Source organism: Maylandia zebra, linkage group LG17, assembly GCF_041146795.1.
Source record: "Maylandia zebra isolate NMK-2024a linkage group LG17, Mzebra_GT3a, whole genome shotgun sequence".
Lineage (NCBI taxonomy): Eukaryota > Metazoa > Chordata > Actinopteri > Cichliformes > Cichlidae > Maylandia > Maylandia zebra.
Window position 1 is genome coordinate 19755910 of NC_135183.1, and position 25121 is coordinate 19781030.

The window sequence follows — 25121 nt, forward strand, 5'->3', positions numbered from 1 at the left end:
GGATCCACCTGTTTGTACTCTCCTTCCTCAATATTTGAACCTTAACACTGGTCAAAACAACTGTTTATTGTTTGTTTATCACAGCTGATGTCTTCTGCCGCTCCCTGCCCTTAACTTTAGGTAGCACGTCTGTCTATAACACTGAAACCAACATGTCTCCATGTTAAATGATTGGAAAGTGCATATAAAGAGATTTATTCGGGTTTTTCACCCAAACATGGAACACTTCAAAACATTTTTGTCCGGGTCAATCGTTTACGCCCAGATTTAGCTTTCAGAGGAGGTCTGTGGTGACGTGTTAAACTCCTCAGGGTGGCGCTCTGCGAGTGGTGCATGCATATAGTATGGCTGAGTGACGGGTGAGAGGTTTACATGTGAAGAAGGGGAAAGAGTCATGTGATTGTGGGCCACGTGCACTCTGATTGGTCGAGTGTCTTGAAATTCAAGTTAAAAGTGTGTGATTTATTTATTGTTTTTCCCACATCCATCTTTAAATGGGGCTCATCATCATCATCATCATTGGATGAGAGTGATGATGCTCAGATGCTGAATTCCCCCCCCAACCAGGTTTCATCGTTGCCATGGTGATGGGGCCGCTCCTCCACGCCCACACTGCTTACCCCCTCTCTCTCTCTGCTCTCTCTCATGCTCACAGCGAGCGAGCGAGGGAGAAAAGACAAGGAAAAAAGAAAGAGAGCGAGAGAGAGGTGTGTTTTCTAACCCACGCATTGGAGTGGGAGACAACGTGCACACTCACACGTGCACACACACACACACACACACTTGCATCCACAGTGTGTCATGCTAGCAGTGTGTGGGCTGAGCCGACCAGCCTTCCACTCATCCTGCTTCTCTCCCTCTCTCTCCCTCTTCTTCTCCTCTCTCTTTTTGTCTCCAGATACTCCTCTTCTTCTTCTTCTTCTTCTTCCTCCTCTTCTTTTCTCCTCATCTTCCATCCTCTCCCATCCTCTCCTCCTCTGTGTTTCTCTCTCCATCTTTTCTTTTCAGTTTATCATCATGGAGAACGAGTCGGCAATCTTCTGGGTGAGTCTCTCTCTGCAGCGCTCTGTGTGTGTGTTTGTGTGTGTGTGTTAAAGGTTTGTTTGGATGATGTTTCAGCAATATGTTTGCAAGTGTGTGTGTGTAGGTGTGTGAATCAGTAATTTGTAACTTTAAAACTCACGATTCCTTTTATTCACACTTAACCATTTTTACCTCTTCTTATCATATGTTTCCTTCCCTCATCCCTCCTTCCCATCTCTTTCCTTTCCCTAACTGTCTTTCATCTCCTCCTTTCTATCTCTTGGTCCTTTTTTCTTTTTTCTTTCTTCATACTTTTTTCTCCCCCCCCCCCCCATTAGTTTCCTTTGCCAATCTGTCCCCTTCCTCTTTTCTTTATCCCCGTGTCTCTGTTTTCCATCTCACCTCTTCTGTACCTTACCTTGTCTGTTCCTTCCTTAATTTTTATTCTGCTTTCTTCCTTCTTTCCTCTTGATTCCTTTACTCTTCTCATGTCCTTCTCTATCTATCTTTTAATTCCTTTACGTCTGCATACCGCCTTCCCCTTCTCTTCTCCTCTCCTCTGCTTTCCTTTCCTTTCCTCTCTTGTCCTGCCTTTTTATTTCCTGTTTCTATTTCCTCCAGCATCACTTTACTGTCCTTTGAGTATGTGTGTGTTATGTAAGCGCAGCTGTCAATGTGTAGGCTGTAGTCTCAGACCGACCACCTAAACACATGATCCCCTCCAGCCCATCCCACTAAAAAAAGAGAAAGAAAAAACCCCACTTAAAACAGGAACAGGAAGTAGATCTTCTTCTAAAGCACTGACTCTCTTTGACATCTTGTTGCTGTCACAGCTAGGTGGTTAAAAGCTGTTGTGAAAGAAATTTATATCACAAATTAATGCGAAAAGAAAGTGTAATTTAAAAAATTATAGAGGCTGATTTTTTTCTGGAAAGCTTTGGAAAAACTCCATTCTTAAATGCCAGATCGTGGTTTTGAATGAATGGTATAAATGGCGTTCTTCACTCATCAAACAAGACAAGACATCTGACATCTGATAATTAATCCGGTTTGCAGTTTGTGGAAGCTGGCTTGTGACTGAAGCTGGCCAGATTTTTAAAAATCATACCTTTCCTCTGATATTGATTACATTCTCACATTGTAGAGACAATGTTAGATTCAATTCAAAGACAGTTTCACTAAGACTAGCTACTAGCAGCTAACCACAGCTAACAAAAATAGCAGCAACAAAAAAGCAGCGCTTTCAGACAGAAAAATTCAGCATATCCTCAACAACTCACCACAGTATAGTTGTCATCAGTCAGAAGTGACTTGTATCAATGACTTGTATCAGTTCTGACTGATGACTCCAGAGTAAAGAGTGTAGAGACTTCTCACCCAGCATTAACAGCTGAGGTAAGCAGTGGACTGACAGCCTTCCACAAATAGGGAAAATCTGCAGGTTCCAGTACAAACAGTAGTAGAAACACACAGGTTGGCTTAAGCTATTTTGGAGATTGAAACATTTTTGTCATACAGCAGCCATCTTAGCTATTGTTATGCACTTGAACTGGGAGGGGTAATAAAGCAAAAATCCGCTGATCCACTGACATCTAGTGGTGAAACTTTTACACATTAGCAATTTTAGAAACCTGTTTATTTCTTCTGTAAAGTTAGACATTTGAATGTAGGAGTCTGTGGGGACTGGCTGTTGCAGCCAGCTTCAACTTTTTTAGTTAACCTAATTGTTAAAAAGGGTTGTTTTGTTGTCCATTAAGCTCATTTACATTTCTCAGAGGAGTGATTACACTATTAGAATTTATTTGTGTGGAAAATGGTGAAAATTGTAGTTAACAGATGTTTCCAAAGGTCCAGCTGTGTGGAAACCTCCGAAAGGCCCCGAACAGGCTGGCCTTGGCCACGCTAACCCCCATTTAGTCCATGAAGGCCCTGAGGCCAGAAACACTAATTGTCTTGTATCTTTGTTGGAAAACATGTTTGAATTGGCATTTGCATTTACAGTCTCTTTGAGTCTTTATTGTCCGTTTGTCATTCTGTGGTCTTTGCGGTTGTTTTTGAGCCTCTTTTTCTCAATATTACATCTTGTTACAGCCTTATATTTGATATTGATATTTTTAAATCTTTTAATGGTCATGCTATCTTTAAAAGTATCTCTGTGGTGATTTATGGGATAGAACAAGAGTGTCCACCCTTGGGCACTCTTGTGCTGTTGTTGATCCATGAGACAGCTGTAGAGAGATGTTCTAACATGCAAAGAGCTGAAATTAAAACAACCGTTAAAAACAATAAAAAGTGTCCACTGTACCCACTGTCTGAGCTTTTTGGTCTTTGGTGTCTTTTTCTCCTCTTCTCCTGTTCCTGGTGAACTCCTTTGTCTCTTCTTTCCTTGTTCTGGTCTACTAGTCACCCATTTAGAATTAGATTTGCATCCGGTGTGCAGTTCGCATTTTGGAGGACTGCACAGGAGCTCATTTATGATGAATAAAAATGCCTCTCCATAGGCTCTCTGTAAGCAAATTTCTCTGTAAATAGTCAAAACAACAGTAGCATAAGCTAAACTAAGTAGTTTTTAGTACCTAAACCAAACCAGGTAGAGTTCAGGAACTAAATCAAACTAAGTTTTTACATAAAACAAATCAGCAAAGAGAAAAACACATGCCTGACATACATACAGTGTATTCTTCCACCACCTAAAGTGGGCACTGTGGGGCTGTAAAACGAGGCCTTTATCTCTTGGCTACAGATATTCCTGCAACCACTTCGTCAGGGCACCGATGCCAAGTGATGCCTTGAGTATAATGAGAAAATGCTGGATGCATATGTTGAAACAATATTATGTTATGTCTCAAGATCAGAAATCGTTGTTTGGTTTTTATCTTTTCCAATTTGCTGTGCTTTGTCTCATTCAGGAGAAGACACTGATGCTCATTCAGTCCATTGTATCAGATGCTGTAAGAATTCTTGTTCTTACTCTAATGTGAGAAGTACAGATTCTCCTCAGATTTTAGGTTCCCAGTGATGTGCGAAACTTGACAAGATAAAGTGTGTGTCAGAGGGAGAGAAATTCAGTGTGTATTATCAGCTCCTGCTATTGGTTACCATGGTAATGGCCAGGGGAGCTGCATTTCCAGGACACACACACACACACACACACACACATCTTGTTCACACCTTACAATAAAAAGCATCTTTGGTGATCTGACCACAAATGGATGGATGGCTTTAAATCCAGCTGTGAGCACACCTGAAGCATTCAGACGTGCTATCAGGATGTGGCTGTTTATATTCAGAGCGACACATGTGGCGAGAAGTGCAGCAAGAGCGCAGATACATAATGAATGCAAATGCAGTCAAAAGCTCTCTCAACTGCTGGGAGAGGACTGAAATTATCATCAAATTAAAGTCATGAATTCAAGATTCAATTTAGGGATGTTTTCACTTTGGTTCGGCTAAAACAAACTGGTCTGTTTGCGTAGCTACTTCGACTCATTTAGGCGAGTGAGAAATCTCATCTCGTATAAGGACAATTGTTTGAAATTCAATTCTGGATTTTACAGCAAGGCAATGAAGAGAAGCCAATATGAGAGAAATATGATGTCTCTTAGTACTCTCACAGCAGCATTTTCGGATCACCTGGAGGCTTTTTCAGAGAGCTGTTAGGACTTCCTGATATTAAGGATAAAGGCCATTTTTCACTTTCATTCTGAGACAGGGTGTTCCTAATTTTGACAAATTAAGTAACTGAAAGAACGTGGTCCTCCAGATGTCTTTTGTGTGCGAGTTAAAGGATATGATGACTCCAAGATTCCTTACAGCATCACTGAAGGCCAAGATAATGCATCCACAGTGACTATTTGATTGTTAAGTGTGACGGTATTAACCTTTTCTAGGTCCATATCTTCTTTTATTTCCCAAAAGTAAACAAGGACAGAGTTAGCACTAAGAGTTTCAAGGGCCAAAACCTATAACAAGTCCAATAAAGTTTCCAGATATTATAGTCAAACATAGAGGCCAGTCATCCGTGAAGGAGATAATTTAGTAGGTTGAGGTGAATTGGAAGTTTGGAAGTAAGCTAGCTCAAAGAAAAACATAGAGAAGTTGGTATAAACCTTCAACCTTTAAAATACTTTTGTATTTTGTTATTTGGCTGATTTACGGTAGCGTGAACCTGTACGCAATCTTAAGGAAGGCGCCTCTTTGCTTATGAGGTCAGTCAGTAGTAAACCAGAAAGGATATAGGCTCCAGGTCGGACACAAAGGATAAAATAAACAAACTAGTAAGCGCCTTGAAGCAACTGTTGTTGTGATTTGGCGCTATATAAATAAAATTTTATTGATTTGAATCTGGAGAGTTAGCTAGTTTGGCTGGTTTACATATAATTATCTCTCATCAGATGGCTAACATAGAAAATAATTTTCAGTGTAAGGGTTAAACTGCACACAGTGAAACTATATATTCTGAGGTTCAATCAGTGAGGTACAGCAGTGGCATCATAAGTTCCTACTGCCATCACATATCAGCACAAACACCATCCCCAGAGTGGTTTGGTGTGACATGCTGCTGTGTGGTTTGGTCTACTCACTGTGATAAAACCCTGATCCTCAGCCTCAGAAAGCTTAGAAGCCCTGATAGTGATTCTTTTATGAAGCATGTGTGGTAATGTACACCATGACTTTTTAAAAACAGGAGTAGTCCTAATAAAAAGCTGGAGAGGCAGAGTTTTTAGGGTTTGTGGTCTATACAAGTTCAATACAATATTTTTTAGTAGTAGTTGCAATTTTGATTTAAAAAAACTATAAGATTTCTAGTTTTTTGGTTCAGAATTTGCCTCTGAGAGATAATAACTTTATTGGCATAAATTAAAAAAGAGAGTTGACAAAGTTTCTTGACAGACATCACACAGTATGGCCAAAAATAAAACAATAGTGTGAATGGGAAATTAAAACAGTACAACTCTCCATAAAAGTATACAGCACATTTTTAAAATGATACACTAGCAATTACAAAACAATAAGATATGATAGAACAATAAATGTCAGAAAGAGCAACGAAAGAGAGAATGCATCATATAAAACACATAAATATGTGATTTTTAGAAGCAATTCTGAGAAGTCACACTGATTTCAAAGGTAGGTCATTCCAAAGTCCTGATAGCAAAAACATCATCTACTTTAGATTTAAGTCTCAGAACAGCCAGGAGGGCTGAGGATCTAAGGCTTTGAATTGGCTCATGTGGGGTCAACATATTTGCTATGCAGCTTGGAGCCAAACCACATCGGGCTTTAAAAATATCAGTAAAATCTTACAATCAATTCTAAAACCTACAGGGAGCCAGTGATGAGAAGCCAGGATCTGGGTGATGTGACGCCATCTGCTTAAACCAGTAAGAACCAGAGCTGTTGTATTTTGAACCAGTTGGAGACGAGTGACATTTCATTTATACCAAAAAAACAAAAGAAAGCTAGAGTAATCTAACCTGGAAATAAATGCACGGACAACTTTTTCACAGATCACATTTTGAAAGCACTGGTTTAATTGTGGCGACAGATCTGATTTCGTTGAAGCAAGACTGGAAGATTTTCCGGATGTCTCAGTTAAAGTTTAGGCCTGAGTCAAACTGTAGCTTTAAGTGTCTGGCGGTTGGGTACATGTTAACATGTGTGTTGGCATGATGGCATCCCACAGTTGCTGCATACTTACATACATCCATGATGGAAATCTGTTGTTTCACCACATCTAGTGAGATCTGGTGACTGTGGAGGCCACTTAAGTAAAGTGAACTCATTGTCATATTATAGCGTCTGTTATAATGGCATCTACTGGGGGGGTCTTCCCACTAAGACCCCCAGAGTGTGTGTGTTGCCTATAGCCATTACAGCCAGCCAGCCACACCTTTCTCATGTTCTCCTGAGGGAGACCTTACCTTTGTAACATGTTGATACAGGTATCTACCTGAAACTGACACATGTAGAGCCGTGGAGACCGGTCCTGTGTGGTCTTGTTGTTATGCCAAATAAAAGCCTAGTGTTCTACCTACCTGCCTGGACTATGAGTTATCTGGTTGTCCCAGGCTAACTAAGAAATTAGTTTGAAATGATAGGAGCTTCTATGACATGGATTGTAATCCTGCTGGAAGCAGCCATCATAAGATGGGCGTAGTGCGGTCATAAAGGGATGGACATAGTCAGCACCAGTAATCAGGTAGGCTGTGGGGTGTACAGGTTTCACAGTTGCTACTAAGGGGCACAGAGTGTGCCCAGAAAATACAAGGTATGATGGATCCTTGTTTTCATTTTAGTTATTCAAAATTCTGTAGCAGAAATCAGACAAAGCAATATTTTTCCAGTCTTCAATGTCAAATTTTGGAACTTGTGTGAATTATAGCCTCGGTTTTCTGTTGTGGCATCTGGTGTGTCGTTCTGCTGCTATCACCCATCCACCTCCAGGTTCGACATAAGCATTCAGAGATGCTCTTTTATATACTTTGGTTGTAACAAGTGTTTGTTTGAGATAGGGTAACGCAGATAACCACTTTGATTGTATGGGAAAATCCTAATAGACAAAAAGATAGCATTTCTTCCCCGTGGTTGGTTCGAACTTCAGTAGGTCGTCTTCACCATTTCTATATACCTAGAAGCATCAAGCTGCTGCCATGTGATTGGGGTATTAGACACTTCCGTTAAGAAGCAGTTGAACATCCATCCATCAAGTCAAAGCAGAGAAACTCAGACCCTACACCCTCTTCTAGCTCATCCGGAAATTCCCAGGCCAGCTATGAGACATAATATATCCAGCATGTCCTGGATCTTCCCCGAGTCTTCCTCCCAGTAGGGCATGCCAAGAACACTCACCTTCACCTAGGACAGGGGTGTCAAACTCAAATACACAGTGGGCCAAAATTCAAAACTAGAACAAGGTCGCGGGCTAACGTTAATATTTATTGAAAAATATATTCCTCCAGATTTAAGAATGAATCTCTTCTTATGGACTCAAACAAGTTTTGCTGAAAAACTGAATGTGGAACAAGCAAAGCTTAATACTAAACAATGTATATATTAGCTGTATAATACCAGTAGGCCAGCTCTAATAGTAATTTGGTATGGCTTCGCGGGCCAAATGTAATTAGGCTGCGGGCCAAATTTGGCCCGCGGGCCAGAGTTTGACACCTATGACCTAGGAGATGCCGATTAGGTATCGCAGATATATGCCCTAATCAATTCATTTGTCTCCTATCGATGTGGAAGAGTAGCAGCAGAGCTTAGGTAAATCAACAGCTTCACTTTCAAATTCAGCCCTTTCTTCACACCAATAAACATGTACAGTATGCGGGGCCCCAATCCATCTTTTAATCTCTTGACCTCTGCTGGAAACAGCACCACAGGGTAATCAATATATTTTGGCATAATTTCTGGACAGCTGTTGTGTTCCCTACTTATATTCAGATTTCACATACTCAAACCGTTAAAAGCACTTAAAAGTTTCAGTTGGTTTTGTCAAATCTGTGGTTCATAAAGGCCATCAGAAAAACAAAACAATCCCACAGTAATCATCCCAGTATGTTTCTCTACAAGACGCCTGTTTGTTATTATTCATGAAGTGATTGATTTGCAGGCGAACAATGCAAACTCACTACAGGCCTAAAGGGTAACTATAACCCTAAATTAGACGTGAAAGTGATCGCTACTGTTAGTCTTTGCAGTCGTCTCTGAATAAACTCTAGTGTCTACATTTATAAATAGAAGGAACAGTCTTTCTCTCTGAGCAACAGTGCAGCTCACTGATGGTTTTTTTGGACAACAATGGAGCTCGATGACACAGAAAAGACATGTACAGACAACACTTGTAAATAGGGTACATGCTGTGCTGCGTTTGGTGTTGTGATGGGCTATAATATTTTTAAAAATCTCCAAAGATCGTTTAATCCACACAGGATTTGGGGGGGATTTGTAATGTGTTCAACACATAATGTAACAGCAGGTTTTAATACTTCATGTTGGATGTGAAATATATCAAATACAAATTAGGACACAATTAATGTGGTCTTGTTCATCCATGTTTATTCGGACTGTGAGTATTAGACCTTTTTTTTTAAGTACTTTTAGTTCTGTTCTGTAGTTACAGCTAAGGAAATAACAATGAGGCTTCTCAAAAAGATGTAAATAGAAGAATATGTGGATGTGTTCTTGTTCAGGTATCAATGTGAGGACTTCTGTAAGCGTTTGACCTTCTGAGGACATTTTGTCAGGTCCTCGCTTTCTTAGAGGCCTGTTTGATGGTTCAGGTTTAAATGAAGTCACATCAAAGCAATTGTCAATGAGGGACCTCAAGAAGATATACAAGAATATGTGTATGTGCATGTGTTCTTGTTCAGCTGTGAGAACTAGTGTGAGTGCGGGGACATTTTATTGGGTAATAATGTTATTGCAGAGTTTAGTGGGGTTTCAGGTTAGAATCAGGTTACAGTTAGGAAAATGTGATTGGATGAAATCGATGTCAATCGCCCAGTTAATTCTCTGGAAACAACATCAACATTCCTGGATGAATAGCGGGAGGGTCTAAACTTTTTCAGTAGCGTTTGTCTTGGTGTTTACCTGATGAGCATCAGCAAAAAAAAATATAGTAAGAAATATACATTTTTAGTGTTAACCTTTTTTTCCATTTTATTACTCTGTGAGTATTAACCCTTTAAAACCGGTCAGAGCGGGCACGCTCCGTTTTGCATAACTATTTTTAAATCCCGGTAGCACAGCAACCACGTGAGCTAGCGCAATAATTTTTTTTGCATATGAGACCGGAGGAGTTGTACTTACATCTTATGCCATCAGCTTGTCCTAGGTCACAGTTTCCTTCCACATATAGCTTTGCAAAAACTGCATAAAAAGCACTTGCAGCAACAAAAACATAATATTCCAGAAACTCGCTTTGCCGATCCGATCAGCTGTTCATAACACTTCCTACGTCCATCAGCGTGAACTATCGCATGTCCGCCATGACCTGCCCAAAACCGGAAGTGACGTCATTTTCGCGGAAATGTAGTTTTTTTACCATCAGGGCCTCATGAGCTTATACTGGTGTTTTTAAAACTTATGTTTGACTTTATGACTTTCTGTGTCGTTTCTGGGATGCTTAGGACTCATATTGCACTGCTGGAAATAGTTTATTTTGATGCATGTGCTGCTTTTTTGCAAATTTGCAGTATAATATTTATTTTCGTTTTTCCTGCAGTGTATAAAAATTGGTGTATTTCAAAAATAAAACTATGAAGACACTCAAAATAAATTTCCTGTGGTGGGAAACTAGTTTGTGCAACTTTTTTGTATTTACAGTTTTGAGGGATAAGCCTCTTAAATTTCTCTAACTAGAAATATATGTTAAAAAACAAAAACGATTTTAAATTTTTTTGCAGTTTATTGCACTTTTTTTTGCCATTTATGTAATTACTATGCACTTAATGCATGCATATTATTACAATTTAGGCTGTAATGGTTGTATTGATGTATAGCAACTTGAAATGCTCCCAAAAATGGCTCTACAACATGTAAAAATATAATATAAGCTCTGGCGGACTTGGTTCTATAGGTCTTAAAGGGTTAATGTATGATCCTATAACAGGGCTTCTGGACCTTATATCAAATTTGCATGTATTCTGAGTCTAGTCTGTCTGAATTCTGTTTTTATAGTTAACATTCAGGCATTTAAACACAATCTGTGTCTTAATCCCAGAGGTCAGGATTTTTTCTCAATTTTTCTTCCTTCAAATCGTCTTAACTTGAATAATATAGTAGGTCTTTTACAATCTTCCTAATAACAAAACCAGCACAATGTCATATCCTCTTCCATCTATTGATTTATGCAGAAATATGGGAATATGGTACTCAAGAAGCCTGCCTCAAGTGGACATTAGAGCAATTGCAATTTTTCTTCAGCTTCATTTTTCAGCCCTCTGGGTTGCCTCTTAAATTTTCAGTGATGGGGCATAAAATGTTAAAAAGCTGTGTATGTGTATGTCTGTGTTCTTGTATAGCTGTTTTTATGAGGACTAATGTAATAATTATTATTATACCATCATTGGGTTGTCTTTTTATCACATGCCTATTTGAGGGTTTAATGTCAAATCAAGTTGCAGTTAAGGAAATTTCAACAGGGTCTGTCACAAAGATAGAAGTTAAATGTGAGTGTTTGTGTGTTATCAGTGAAGTCCAGGTTCTCAGCTTTTTCCTGGCAAACATCCGTTTCCTTGGCAACCCAGACAGGAAACAGGAAGCGTGAGTCAGAAGAAGTCCTTCTAATCTTTGTCTTTACTTGTTTTAAATTGTGTTCTTGTTTGCAACATGTCCTCCTGCTGTCTGCGTTGCTGTGGACACATTCCGGTTTTACAGACAGACCCACACAGACCAGCTGGCTAGCATGCTGTTAGCAATTAGCAAGCCACCAACTGCCTGCAAGTAGGCTACCATAAGCTAACAGGCTACCAGAGGTTACTCCCACTCAGTCTGTTTTTCAGATTTGGTCATGCATAACTTTGGTCTTTATTGTAGGGCCAAATTTGAGTCAGATGTTGATCTTCATATGTTGTTGGTCTTTCGTATCTGAATCTCAAGCACTCTGCCACCATTGATAAGTTAAAGCTGGCAATGCATAAAATAATTGTAAAAAATACATAAATAAAAGAAAGCCCAATCTTGGTGGCTGCATCAGTCAGGACACATTGGAGACTATATATATGAACAGACTAGTGGAGACAACATAAGCTTTAAAAGTATCAGGGTGAATAACCTGTAATATATGGTAGAATCACAGAAGAGTTTGCAGGACAGTTTGTTAGGTTTGTTGGATACGGGAATAGAGATTTCCTGCCAGCACTATCATGATCAGGCATAAGAAATTCCAGTAAACCAGCCATTCTGGTGTCTGTATTCAGCTCTCAATTCCAGATCAACACAAGTCAAACTGGCATGTGTCCGGTGTTGGGAAGGTTACTTTTAACATGTATTTCACTACAAATTACAGAATACATGCCCCAAAATGTATTTTGTAACGTATTCAGAATACGTTACTGAATGAGAGTGATGTATTCTGAATACTTTGGATTGCTTCATGTATTATCATGCTTTTTACAACTACATGAATGTACTATTGCTGTGTGATTCATTACTATTACTGAAGGCTACTCACCATACCAATACCAACTAGATTTTTAAATCTTAATATAAAATGAGTAGCAGTAGGTGGACATTGGGTAAGGCATGCATGTGTTGTTTGGGTTTCCACCAGCGTGGAGTTACCAAAAATAGAGAGAGCATAGCTTAATATATGAAACAAGAAAAGACCGCTATGTAATCCATTTATTTCAACAAAGTAACTGTATTCTGAATACCACCTTTTAAAAAGGTAACTGTAACGGAACACAGTTACTCATATTTTGTATCTTAAATACGTAACGCCGGTACATGTATTACGTTACTCCCCAACAGTGCATGTAGCCGAATTAATCGAATAAACCGAATTAAAGCAACTGTTGGATTGCTGGTTAAGAAAATAGAAGGACAAGTGTAAGTTGAAATAACCTTTTGCTCATTTCCAGCTCCATATTCTTATTCTTGGACTCTACTAGAGTACCATGCTTGACTTATAGTTCAAAATAATCCTTGCTGGGTTTTGGTGCAGTTCTGCAGTTCATCTTCTCTCTGAAACTAGTTAAATTAGCTCTAAATCCAAAGACTTTAAAAAGCGGAATAAGTTAAAAATTTACAGGAAAAAAATGGAGTTCATTTTGTATGGTAAAATAGCTCTATAAATGTAATATAGAAAAATAAAACAGAATTTACTTACCAAATGTAATAGAGAAATACTTAATGAGTAAAATAATTGGCGACTGGCTCCCTGATGCTAAGTCTCATGGTTCAAGGTTATCTTTGAGTGTCAGTTTGCAGTCCATGCACTGGCTCGCTCGTACATGCTAGCAGCTAATCAACCCTGCTAGCATGTACGAGCTTCAGCTGCTGCAGTGAGGCCCTCAGCCAGTTCACGTTTCTTTGTACTCGGCTTAGAATAGAAACTGAGAAATAAATCAATATGTAAAACTTTACATAATTCTGCCAGCATGGCAGTGGATAAGGAAAAAAGGTTTGCAGCCTTGTTGCCATGCTAACAACTTCATATTGTGTAACTAAGTGAACCTGAAATGGCCTCCGTGAAATGCAGCTGTGTCTGACCCACTTCTGATTCACACTGCTCCACCATCTCCTAACATGTTTTTTCTCCTTCTTTTCCCCCTCTATATCCTGGCCTCCCTCGCCTTTACCTCCCACCCGTCTTCCTCTCGCTCTTCCTCATCTCTCTTCCTCCCTTTCTACAGGATGGGCAGGGCAGCTCCCAGAACACAATCTGAAACCCTGAGACCTCTCACTCCCCTGCAGGATTACTACACTTTAACTACAGTATTACAACACAAAATCTTTCATAGTTTGAAGGGTTCAACAAAAGGCACTACAATATAAAGGTCTCCATCTGCTGCAGAAAGCACCCATCCGACTGCTACTACAGGATTACACCACATCTTCATCCAATCAAAACCTTTCAGAGACACAGGAAGCAGGCACCCCAGGCTGCACCAGGCTGCCCCAGGACCAGAAACCAAAGAAATCACCGGACCAGTAACCCAGACCAAAACAGAATCAGGAAAGACCAGAAGAGACCAGTCGAACTCAGTAAAGGACAGTGGAAAAGTTTGATGGGACTCTTGACGATAGGTGAGTAAATCTATCTTGATATTACTAGGTTTCCTCTCTGCACTTGAAGCGATGATGGATTTGCTTTTAGCCATTTCTGACTCTTTGTTGTCACTTTCAGCTGTTATGAGACTGTTTTGAGTTTGTTTTAAGTCATTTTTGCCCTTTGAGTCCATTTGGAGTCTTTTTTTAGTCATTTGTTTTGTCTCTGGAGTCAATATTAGTTGTTTTATGACTGTTTTTAATCTTTTTGTTCTCACTGTTGGCTATTTTTTGTGCTTTGACTCTGATTTTAGTCATTGTAGTCTTTTTGTGGTAATTTTTTGGGGGGTGTTTTTTATGAGGCTACTTAGTCATTTGTCATTTAGTCAGTTTGGTTTTGGTCATTTCATTCTTTTAGAGACATATTTAGTTTTTCTGAGGTCATTTTGTTGTTTTTAGCGGTTTTATAGCACTGTGCAAAAGACTTGAGCCACCACTCATTTTGCTAGAAACACAATATATTGAGAGCATACAGAAATCGAGTTTGTAACATTCTAACAAACTTGACGGTCAATATTTGATATGATCACCTTTATTCTTCAGCACAGTTTGAACTGTCTGAGCCAGCTTTCTGTAATTTTTTTAAAATAGTCTTCATGAACATTTCTGCTGGCTTCTTGAAGGACATTCAAAGCTCTTCTTTGGATGTTTCTGCCTTTTATTCTGATCCCACACTTCTTCAAAATGTTGAGGTCCAGGCTTTGGGGAGGCCAATCCATGAATGATATTGTTCAACTGTGTGCTTTTCTGTCCAGATATGCCTTTATTACATTAGTCTGTTTGGAATCATAGTTATGCTGAAAAATGAATCTATTGGTACTTTCTTCATAATTCCATCCCTTTTTGTCAAGATCTTCAACACCACTGGCTCAAATGTAGCCAGACCATAACAGAGCCTCCACCATCTTTTACAGATGGCTGTAAACGCTCACTGTTGGACCTCCTTCTGGAATTCCTCTCCCTGTTTCCTTTATTCAAGAAGGGTTTCTTGATAGCTGCTTTCCACTGAGACCATTTCCAATGAGACTTCAGTAAACAGTAGATGGATCAACTTCAGTTTTTTCTTATTTCTTACACACATGACTTTAAGGTAATGATTGTCTGCTGTAGATAGTTTTTGGGCCTGGTACTTCTTTTGTATTTTCCTGTCTTACAGTTTCGACTTGAACACTGCACTCAATGCTGAGATATACCAAGTTTCCCACTATTAGTCCTCTGAAAATTGTCAGGTTCAAGGACTACACTGAAAATCAATGAAAAAGCCGTCAATGTCCTTAAGAAACTCTGAACAACTATTACTCAAGAGCACTTTAAAAACATTACAAGTCACACTTCCTAAAAGCAAATTATAAAGACATTAGTGGTGGTTCAAGACATTTGAGCAGTATTCTACATTGCAGTGATTTTAGGACATTATGTGGTCTTTTCTTAATCTTCTAACTGAGCTTTGTGGATTTTACATGAAAAACAATTAGAGCCGCTTCAAGCAAACAAATATCCAGATGAAAGTGTGTTTTCAATCTTAGGCCAGTATCATAGCACCTGAGAAAATGATGTAAGAAGATGGCTTGTCTTATTATGACTGAACATACATTTATAGAGCACTGACATTATATTCTGAACCTAAAATCTGGAAGCATTTAAGTAAATTTGTAAGTTATTTTCATCAACAACTGATTCAACAACTGAGTAATTTGCCTGGATAAAAGCCTGTAACTGCATGGAGTGAGTCTTTTATTTTTTATTTATCCTGGATCATCTATCAGTTTTCAGATGTGTGTGTTGAGAAACTGTCGATCCGGAGACTTGATGCTGCTACATCGCTGTTTGCTTCAGGACAGGATTTGTAGTAAAAGGACTAACACAAGAAAAAAAGGACAAGTGTGATATTTTAAAACACTTCCAGACACTCATTCATTTGCAGTCTAATATAGGACCCCGTTTCTGCTGGTTCATCCACCTCTTCATTTAGGTTCCTCCAGCATATTTAAGGTCAATGAAGTCTCTTTTTTTATATCTCAGTCTATAAAGAGCATAAAAAACACTCCTCACTGGCTCACATTCATGCCACAACATTGCAAACCTTGAGTCATGTTTGCAGGTCTGAAGAAGAAGTGAATTAGCTTTTCTGCTGCCGTGATTCAAACAGCGCTCACATCCTGCAGCTATTGGCTGCAGTGAAAGCAGCTGAGGCGCCCTGTCAGTAGTGGAGGAGGAAGCCATTTTTTCTCTCTTTGGGCTTATTTTGAGTCTCTTCATGGCTGTTTTTAGTCATTTTGAATATGCATGTATAGAATCACCAGTCGAATTTTTACCTTTGGAAGTTATGCCTCTGCTGCCACCTTTGCTGTTGCAGAACTCTCCCATAGGTTTAATTCAAAGTTGTCTGAGTATAAAGTCTATATGTTATCAAACCTATGGATAAATACACTAGAGAATTTAATACTGAAACTAGTGAAAAAATTAACTAGAACTCAACTACTTGATATAAACTGAAAGAAAACTAAACAGAATTAAAAAAATAATTGAATGAAATGCTGGACAAGTACTTGAGTAACAAAACACAACAACGTGATTAAAGAACAATCACCAAAGAAAAAAAAATATTTAAAGGTACGAAGACCCCTTTCTGACCTCGAGTCCAGGAAAACTAACCCGGTGTTCCCCTCCTGACTCCTCCAATAATAACGGCAATATCTGAAGTGCCTGATTAATTGGCTTTAGGCCAGTTCTATTGTAACAAGGTGGAAGTGTGTATGTAGGCTGAAGGCAAACTGTCAGCACAAGTAAAAACGTGCTTCTCACTTAGCCTTCACTCGACAACTTGCTGTGCTTTTTTCCTTCTCTTTCAGCCTCTGAAACAGAATTTGAAATTCAGGACGTCAAGCTAATTTTTTTTTCCAAATTATTTTATTCTGATCACTCGGTGTGTAAAACAGCCAGACTGTGATCGCTGTCAGCTGGAAACACAGACGCTCTTCTCACTACAGAGGAACATTCAGTCTTTCTGAATTATACAAGAGGGCCGTGAAAGTACATCTGAGCTTTTTATCAGTTTTCCAGCTGTCAACTAAAATTATACTTAACTTTCAGATGTCAAAATGTAGACTGCTGATACACTCGTTGGATTTAAAATGTTTTTTTGAGTAAAAAAGGCCTTTTTTAATGGAATTTGGTTGGTATTCATCACATGACAGCTCATCAATTTCAAATGTACTGAGAGAAACTGAAGGCTTTCTATGGTCTTCACCTTAATGTATCAGTGACATATACCATATTTACATATTTGCCTAAACTGCCATAAATACAGCTGTGGTCATGCATATCTCATGGTAATTTGTTTTTAATGATTTCGTTGAACTGTTCTTTTTCCACGGTGGGATGATTGTACAGCATAGGTCTTTAATTACTGAAACAAGAACTGGAAGCACAAGTTGGAATTCATTTGGGATTGTCTCTAATACTTTTGGTATCCATCAACAAGCTGCAATAAATGAAACCCATTTGACACCTCAGAGTTAATAGAAAAATACACCTGTTACGGGATTCACAAAGATTTAGATTCTGTTTGAAATAGATGGACTCTATGCCTTATCATTGGGCAGTTAATGTTCATCAACCAACTGGTGACAGAGAAAATTCAGTGTTTGTGTGTAAACTCTTACTATTAATCAATTCTTATCGGACTCTTCCTGTGGTCTTCAGGAACCAAAGCATTTTTAGACCTCACTTCTACTTCCAGATGAAGAATGTAGCCTCAGCATTGTTCTGTGTGGGAGGACAGTGGCTCCACTCAGGACAAAAACTGGAAATGATCAAAGTGTTGACCCCAAGTTATTTCAGGACAAAGTCTCCTGCTGCTCTAATCGAACAAACAATTTCTACTTTTTCCCAAAAGTCGAGCCTAAATCGGAGAAGCACAGAACATCCTTGATCAGATCGGTCCTGAAAGAAACCTGAGGACCAACCCGAGGAGACATTACATAACAGAGCACTCTGCAGGGTAGAGTGGAGGAAAACAGTCACTGTGAGCAACACAAAAGCTGCTCCTGCTCCCACTGAGTATTACCTGAAGGACCCATTAACATTTACAACAGCAAGCACAAAGATAACAAGGAGCTGCGCTTTTACCAGGGAAAATATACTTTGATTGCCGATATGTAGCAGAAACGTTTTGCTCACTCAGGTGTGAAAGTCTGATTTTCAGAGCGGCTGAGATGGAGGGAAGAATGGGAAGAGAAGAGGGATGAAACAAAATGGAAGAAGCAATGAGAGATGGAAAGAAAAAAACTGAACCTGTCTACATTTTCCAGGTGTTTGAAGATCTATTTGCTGAATTGATTTTAACCTTTTTTTATTAGCTCTACTTCTCCGTCAGATTTATGAAAGGGCAATACTAGAACTTTACTCAAATTTCTTATAGATCGTCTGCTGTTTGGCATTTTAGTTAATGAGAGGATTTATACTCCTAACTTGTCTCATATTGCCATTTGGTTAAGGTCCTCTGGTATAACATTTAACAAGCTGGGCTCCTCTCTACCTTCATTTTTCAAAGTCTAGTGCAGGGTAGGATCTGTACAATGAAAATAGAAACTATATTTCCTTTAAGGCTGAAGACATTTGCCTTTAAAGTGGATATAAAAAAAAAATCTCAGGACTTTTCCCTTGAAGACAGCAGTTCAGATCCAATAAAAAATCAGTTGTAGAAACTGCATGGAAGCATTTGTGTATACCTGCAGGTCATCAAAAGACATCTGATAAATATCAGATATGGTAAAAACTGCCATTGATCGACAAACTATTCAGTTTTATTCCATCTATCTAAAACATGTGTGGGCAGATTTTTTCTTTTCTCTGAGAATGTGGAAAAACTGAAACATGAACCATAATGCTGAATTGTGGTGAACTTCATGAATGTGGTAATCATAATGTAAAACTTCGTTACAGTACACTAGGACCAGCTAGGTTCGACTACTAGAGTAGTAATGAGTGTAGCGTGTAATAAAGACCACAGACCAGAAAATAAGTTACAAAGAACAAAAAAAGTAAAAAAAAAAAACTGAAAACAATTCAGCAAAAGGCTGAATAACCCCTTAAACAAACAAACAATCAAAAAAAGAAAAGTTGTCTCTGTGTCCTTTAACTATTAATCCCAGAATTACTCTGAATGCTTATCCGGTGCTTTGAGAGTCAACTGTTCTTTTGCAGAGGTGTATGGATTAATCCTACCAGTTTTTTTTTTTCAGCGAAAGAGCGCAACCTCCAGCAGGGGGCGCTTTTCCCGTTTCCTGCTCAGCACAGTTCAATCGGTCTGTTGGTGGCTCACCATCTTGTTTCTTGCTCAGCGAATCAAGCTTTGATTTTAGCTCGGCATTTCCCAATCCAAACCTTAATGGCCAAGTCCCGTTCAGTTATGTTCAGAATGTCACTAAGGCAAGGACAGGTTGGAAAGACCAAAATACATTCTCCAGAGTACAAAAATGGCTTTATGTAGACTTCTGGCTTGTTTTTGAATATTTTTTTCACTTGTTTAGGCAGCAGCTCCGCAAGGACTGTCTGCATTTCTCCCTCTACAGCAGGGGTGTCAAACTCAAATATACAGTGGGCCAAAATTTAAAACTGGAACAAGGTCGCGGGCTAACATTAATATTTATTGAAAAAAAAATCTTCCTCCAGATTTAAGAATGAATCTCTTCTTATGGACTCAAACAAGTTTTGCTGAAAAACTGAATATGGAACAAGCAAAGCTTAATACTAAACAATATATATATTAGCTGTATAATACCAGTAGGCCAGCTCTAATAGTAATTTGGTATGGCTTCGCGGGCCAAATGTAATTAGGCTGCGGGCCAAATTTGGCCCGCGGGCCAGAGTTTGACACATATGCTCTACAGCATCAAAAGGAAGGAACAACCCGGTTGGGTGTGGCTGGTCACAGGAGTCACGCTGCAGCGTGCCCTTTCACAATAAGAGTCTGAACACATATTTTAGCCATCTTACCTGACTTAACATAAAAACACCATGAATTAGCAAGTTTTTTAACCTTTATGATCTATTTATTGACTATTTATCACCTGTAATATATTTCTTATTACTGTTTTTACTAACAGGCTTTTATTTATTGACAGCTATGTTAACCAGGGTTACAATAACATATTTCTTAACAATAAGATTGAGATCCTTGTTTTAAAACCCTTTTAGAAACAGATGACTTTGTGTTGTACACTGCATTGTGTAAGTCCTGTACCAGGAGTAAATTGTTGTATCAACCAATGACAGAAATACTTTAAAAACGGACACCAATTAGGAACATAATACAGACCTGAATTAAGATTAAGGTCATATTTGCAATTTATGATTTTTTTTTTGTACATGGATTCTGTGAATTATGAAATGTTGTCATATATCTGTAGACCTTTCCATAAAAGGTTTGAATTATGGCTTCTGATGCCAAAATATCCACTATAAAAGGGCAGATGTTTAGTTCAGGGGCAGTTTGTTTGCACAAAAACACGACAAGCCCTCTCAAGTCAAGTTAAATACCAGTACTGACTTTTAGAGTTATTTGCCTAGAGTTTATCTTTTACCTTTTTTACTTTTAGAAGGGTTGTTTACTTTTCCCTTCAGGATGTTGAGAGCCTGCGGGTCTATTTTAGTCTAAAGTCACACTAAAGCACTTTACTAAGGATTCAGTATTGTCAGGGCTCTGTGTGCGGGCAGGCAGAGATGAGGATCCAAATGCAGGACTCGAACACAGAATTGAAACTCAAAAAAACCTCAGCTTTATTGCTGGCAGAAAAACAAACATGGAGTGAGGATGGAACACTGAGACCAAGGACACACAGGCATAATTCTGAGGGTACGACGCGACACTGAGCATGGGAAAACACAGGGCTTATATACACAGGGTAGTAACGGGGGAATCGGCAACAGGAGGGAGACACAGCTGGGAGAGATCAGGGCTAACGAGACGGGGGAGCTAAGCTGCACACACTAACATAAGACAAAGACTTTCACAATAAAACAGGAAACATGAATTACTAAACAAGCATGCAGACTTTACACTGAGAGACAGACAGAATGACACATGGAATCTGAACTAAACTAAACGTGAGATATAACTGAGAACAAATCCTTAAGCACGGATAAACAGAAACAAGAAATAATAATCATCATCATCACTACGAGAAGAAAACAATCCATGAAGCAGAAATAAACCAAAACATAATAAACTCAAAATACTGGGTCCAACGGACCCAGAACCGTGACAAGTATAGTGTTTCAATCAGGAGCACAGGCAATGTCTGAACTAACAAATAACAGAACCTCAGTTTTGCTGTTAAGGTTTATGGACATCCAGATGTTTAGGGCCCCTAAACAATGTAAAACCAATTGCTAGGTCTTCAACTTTACTAGTAAACGTAATAGAGTATCGTCTGCATAGAATGACATCCGTTTTTAAAGTAGAGCCTAAAGGAAGCAGGTATAGTTCAGAAAAGAATAAGACCATGAATGAAGCCTCGAGGGACACCACAGGTTGGGGAAAACTCAACATGGCTCCAACCTTGCACACTGTGTCAAGCGAGAAAGCGTGATACTGTTGAAAGAAGCAGTGTAGCTTGACAATGAAGATTTCTTAGATTCCATGCTGGAATAAGGGGCCAGCTTATTTAACTGCCACTTACAAAAATAGTTCAATGAAATGTGTTTTTGAGAACACTTCATTATTCTGTCGGATGGTATAATCACTTTTTGGGAGTTTCCAAAAGGGAACCGTTCCCCACCTCACATCTGCCTCAACTTCAGACAAATGAAGAGGCAGCAAACGTGACTTCTAGAAAAGCAGTGGATGGGATGCATAAAAAGGATTAATCCTGGGGACACGTAGCATTTAGAAACTCCTGTGTAATCAAGCTTTTCATCAACAGTGCACGTCGCAAATTTATATTTGAACAGCTGTCACATTGTTGGCTCGCCTTTTGTCTTTGCCTTCATTTTGAAGGTTAATCCGTCAAAACAACAGCGAAAAGCTCTAATTTATTGAGCTTTTATTTCAGGCACTGAGGCATGAAAATGCAGTTTGGCTTTTTCTGTGCGTTCTTTTGTTACGACCGATGAGAGTGTCTCAGTTCAAAACCCTCAGAACAGGTGGAGATAAAAAGAAAAATGCACACAGGAGTGAAAACCTCAACAGCTGCAGGGCTATTCAGAAATGCTTCGTCGGTGAGTTTGGCTTCAGAAGTGTTTGTTGCCTTTTTAAACAGACAGAGAGGGGGATTTCTCGGGTCTCACCATGCTAATCACAAGCAGAGAAAACATAATCTTCAGTCAGTTTAGTGTTTCTTGACTCCAGTCAACCACCTTCTCTCTCTATGAAAGGTTATTTGAATGACAGGAAAGTGATTCAGCGTCTCTGATTGGTAGAGCTGAAGTGGAAGCTGAAGTGGAGGCTGAAAATCAAACCCTGCAACTTAAAGCTGATTGCAGTGGGAACTGTCAAGGCAGCAAGTGGACAGAGCTGGACATTAATACAATCTCTGTGTTTGAGAGTGCACCAGGTTATTTCAATAAGCACAGATGCAGTACACTGATATTATATGACCTCCTCTTTTGGTGTTAGGAGCCATTATTTACTGGGAAAACAGGGAGCACAGAAACACTCAGTGAGCTGATGACAAATTGATAATAACACAATTTTCCGCTCATTTTGTACAACAGAAATTCAGCGGCAGAAGACAAAAGAGCTGAGCTGAAAAAACTAGGTTACAGTAAGTGTGTCTCCTGGGATTTCACTCACTTTTTGTCCACACTAGTATTCCACTGCTATTAGATGGATTATGGATCAGCCACAACATTAAAAAATCCACTTTTCCATCCATTGTCTTCCTCTTATCTGAAGTTGGGTCATGTGGGCAGCAGACTAAGCAGCATTTTCCTGGGGGGATCCCAAGTTGCTCACAGACGAGATGACTTATATAACATCTTTCAGTAATCTGTCTAAGGTTAGGGTTAGCGTCAGAGTTTATTTCACAATCACCTTTTATATACTTTTATAGTTATATATAGTTTTTCCTAATTACGGATTTAAAGGGGGAAAAAATCTGTTAAAAAAAACACTGCAAGACCAAAATGAATGTGTTGCACTTTATTTGCCTAATTGTTGTGTGGCTAACACAAACTATACTAGTGGATGTTAAGAGGTTAAAACCATTCATCCAGTTTGTTTTGCTCATGTAAAGTCAGGTTACAGTTGTAGTGGCTGAGCATTGTCCTCTGGATGTCATTTCCTCTAGCATTGTTTTCTAGTTCCTCTTAGAAGATCACGAGGCACTCCCATGTCAGATCTGCAGGAAGTTCTGGGTTTACCCCAATGTCTCCTCCCAGCTGGATATTCTCAGAAAAACACCAAGGAGAGACACGCAGGAGGATTGTCTGACTCTAAAACCAGAGGCAAAATGACTTGATCATCGTGTATCACAAGCATCGCATTAATGGTTGGTTCCTAGTGGGCATATAAAACTATGTTTGCAGAGGTAACCCTTTAAAGCAGCGGTCCCCAACCTTTTTTGCACTACGGACCAGTTTATGTCCGACAATATTTTCACGGACTGGCCTTTAAGTTGTCGCGGATAAATACAACAAAATAAAACCAGTACTGGTACCAAAAAAGAAGATTTATTCATAACACACGGGATAATGATAAAAATGATAAATGATAAAGAAAAAAAAATAATGCTAAAAACCACTAAAAACCCTGAAAACCATCAATTTCACACCTGAGCCTCAACTCTCACGGTACTGGTCTCATGATCTCATTCTTTTGGTTAATACCCAGGCTTAGATTGACTGGTAAACCTTTGTCTTCCAGCATTTGAAACCAGTTGCCTTTTTGTTTAGATCCTCTGTGTGCCAACCAAGCTCCTCTTGTCCGTTAGGAAATGGATATATTCCTTAGGGTTGTGGGGTGAAGTCTCCCTGGATCAGGCTTGTTCTGGCCCATGCCAAAGACAGAGTATCAGAATCTGGAGGCCTGTTTAACAGGCTCGGCTCTTTTGGAGCAGTATTTTGCATCGGCCATGAATAATTTCCAGGAGAGTGCTATTGTCGTAGTGTATATGGTGGTCTGCAGTGGTATTTAAAGTGGGAGGCAAATTTAAAAAAAAGCACGTTTAAGACATCCTCCATGGATCAGGGTTACTCTAACGCCTCAAGCATTCAGGTGCTAATTGGGATCTTGGGAGACTGGAGGGCAGTTAAACACCTTGGGCTCTTTGTCGTGTTCCTCGAGCCATTCCTTAGCAGTTTGTATGGCAGAGGAGGGTGCAGTGTCTGCATATGGATATGATCCAGGATGTTGGACCTGTCACCCCATAGAAACATTAGAAGCGTTTTGGAGCAGAAATGATGACAAACAAAACTCTGAACATTTAACCAGAAAAACTCCCACATCAAGCAAGAACTGTAAAGGGTTCAGCTTTAACAACTACACAAATTTGTGTCCTCGGTTCCCAAAACACTTACAGAATGTTGTTAAAAGAAGATCTGATGCAACACAGTGAAAACTCTGCCTCAGCCCCAACTTTATTTGAGTTTTTTTGCAGGCATCAAACTCAAAATGAACTGCTATTCTAAATAAATAAATAAAAGTTCTCCATTTCATCATTAAATCCATTTTCCCCACCGTTTTTTAAATTAAATGTAGAGTTTAAGTTATAAAACGTCATACAGAATTCAATTTTTTTTTTAAAAAACAGGGATTAGAAAAAAATGATTCAATTGTGATATTTATATTGATGATGTTTTTAATCTTGATTTTACCGAAGTTGTCAGAAGCCCAAATGATCGTTTAAAATTATCATTGCATCCCTACAGTAAAACTATCCTGAATTAACCTTTAACAGTACGAACAAGTCAACAGTAGGAAAACGTCTTAGGAACAAAGACTTTATAAACCTTGCATACGTGTTTCTATGAATGTTTTTGTTTTTAGCTTTGTGTGACCTCTGCCCAGTGCATGCTGGGAAACTCTCGAGCCTGTTCTAGCTCTGAATAGCTGTGTGTTGGTGTAAAAGGAATGAAAGAGTCTTTTTAATTTGGTCCTGTGACGTTTTACAGGCTGACATGTCATCCTGTCTGCTGAGGATTCCTCCACAGGGTGAGATGTTAGAGTGAAATATATCAGCAATTACGGGGCTTTTACTGCAGTAAATGAAAGGAAGTGATTCATTTCAGGGAGCCGCTTCTCTGTGTCCTGTTGGCGCTGCTTGATTACCCTCAGTTCACTTCAGCATGCTGTCAAAATCAGCTTAAAGTGTGTTTGGGGT

At 39.2% G+C, this 25121-nt stretch overlaps 1 protein-coding gene across 8 annotated transcripts in view; it reads left to right on the plus strand.

Annotated features, from left to right (window-relative positions):
- Positions 1 to 851: 851 nt before the first annotated feature.
- The window catches only part of shank3b (SH3 and multiple ankyrin repeat domains 3b), a 68931-nt gene continuing 44661 nt past the window's right edge, over positions 852 to 25121 (plus strand). For all 8 annotated transcript variants that reach the window (XM_076875424.1, XM_076875429.1, XM_076875426.1 and 5 more), the window contains exons 1-2: positions 852 to 1044; positions 13383 to 13776. The gene's annotated coding sequence lies outside the window, so the exon portion shown is untranslated. The remainder of the gene's footprint in view (positions 1045 to 13382; positions 13777 to 25121) is intronic.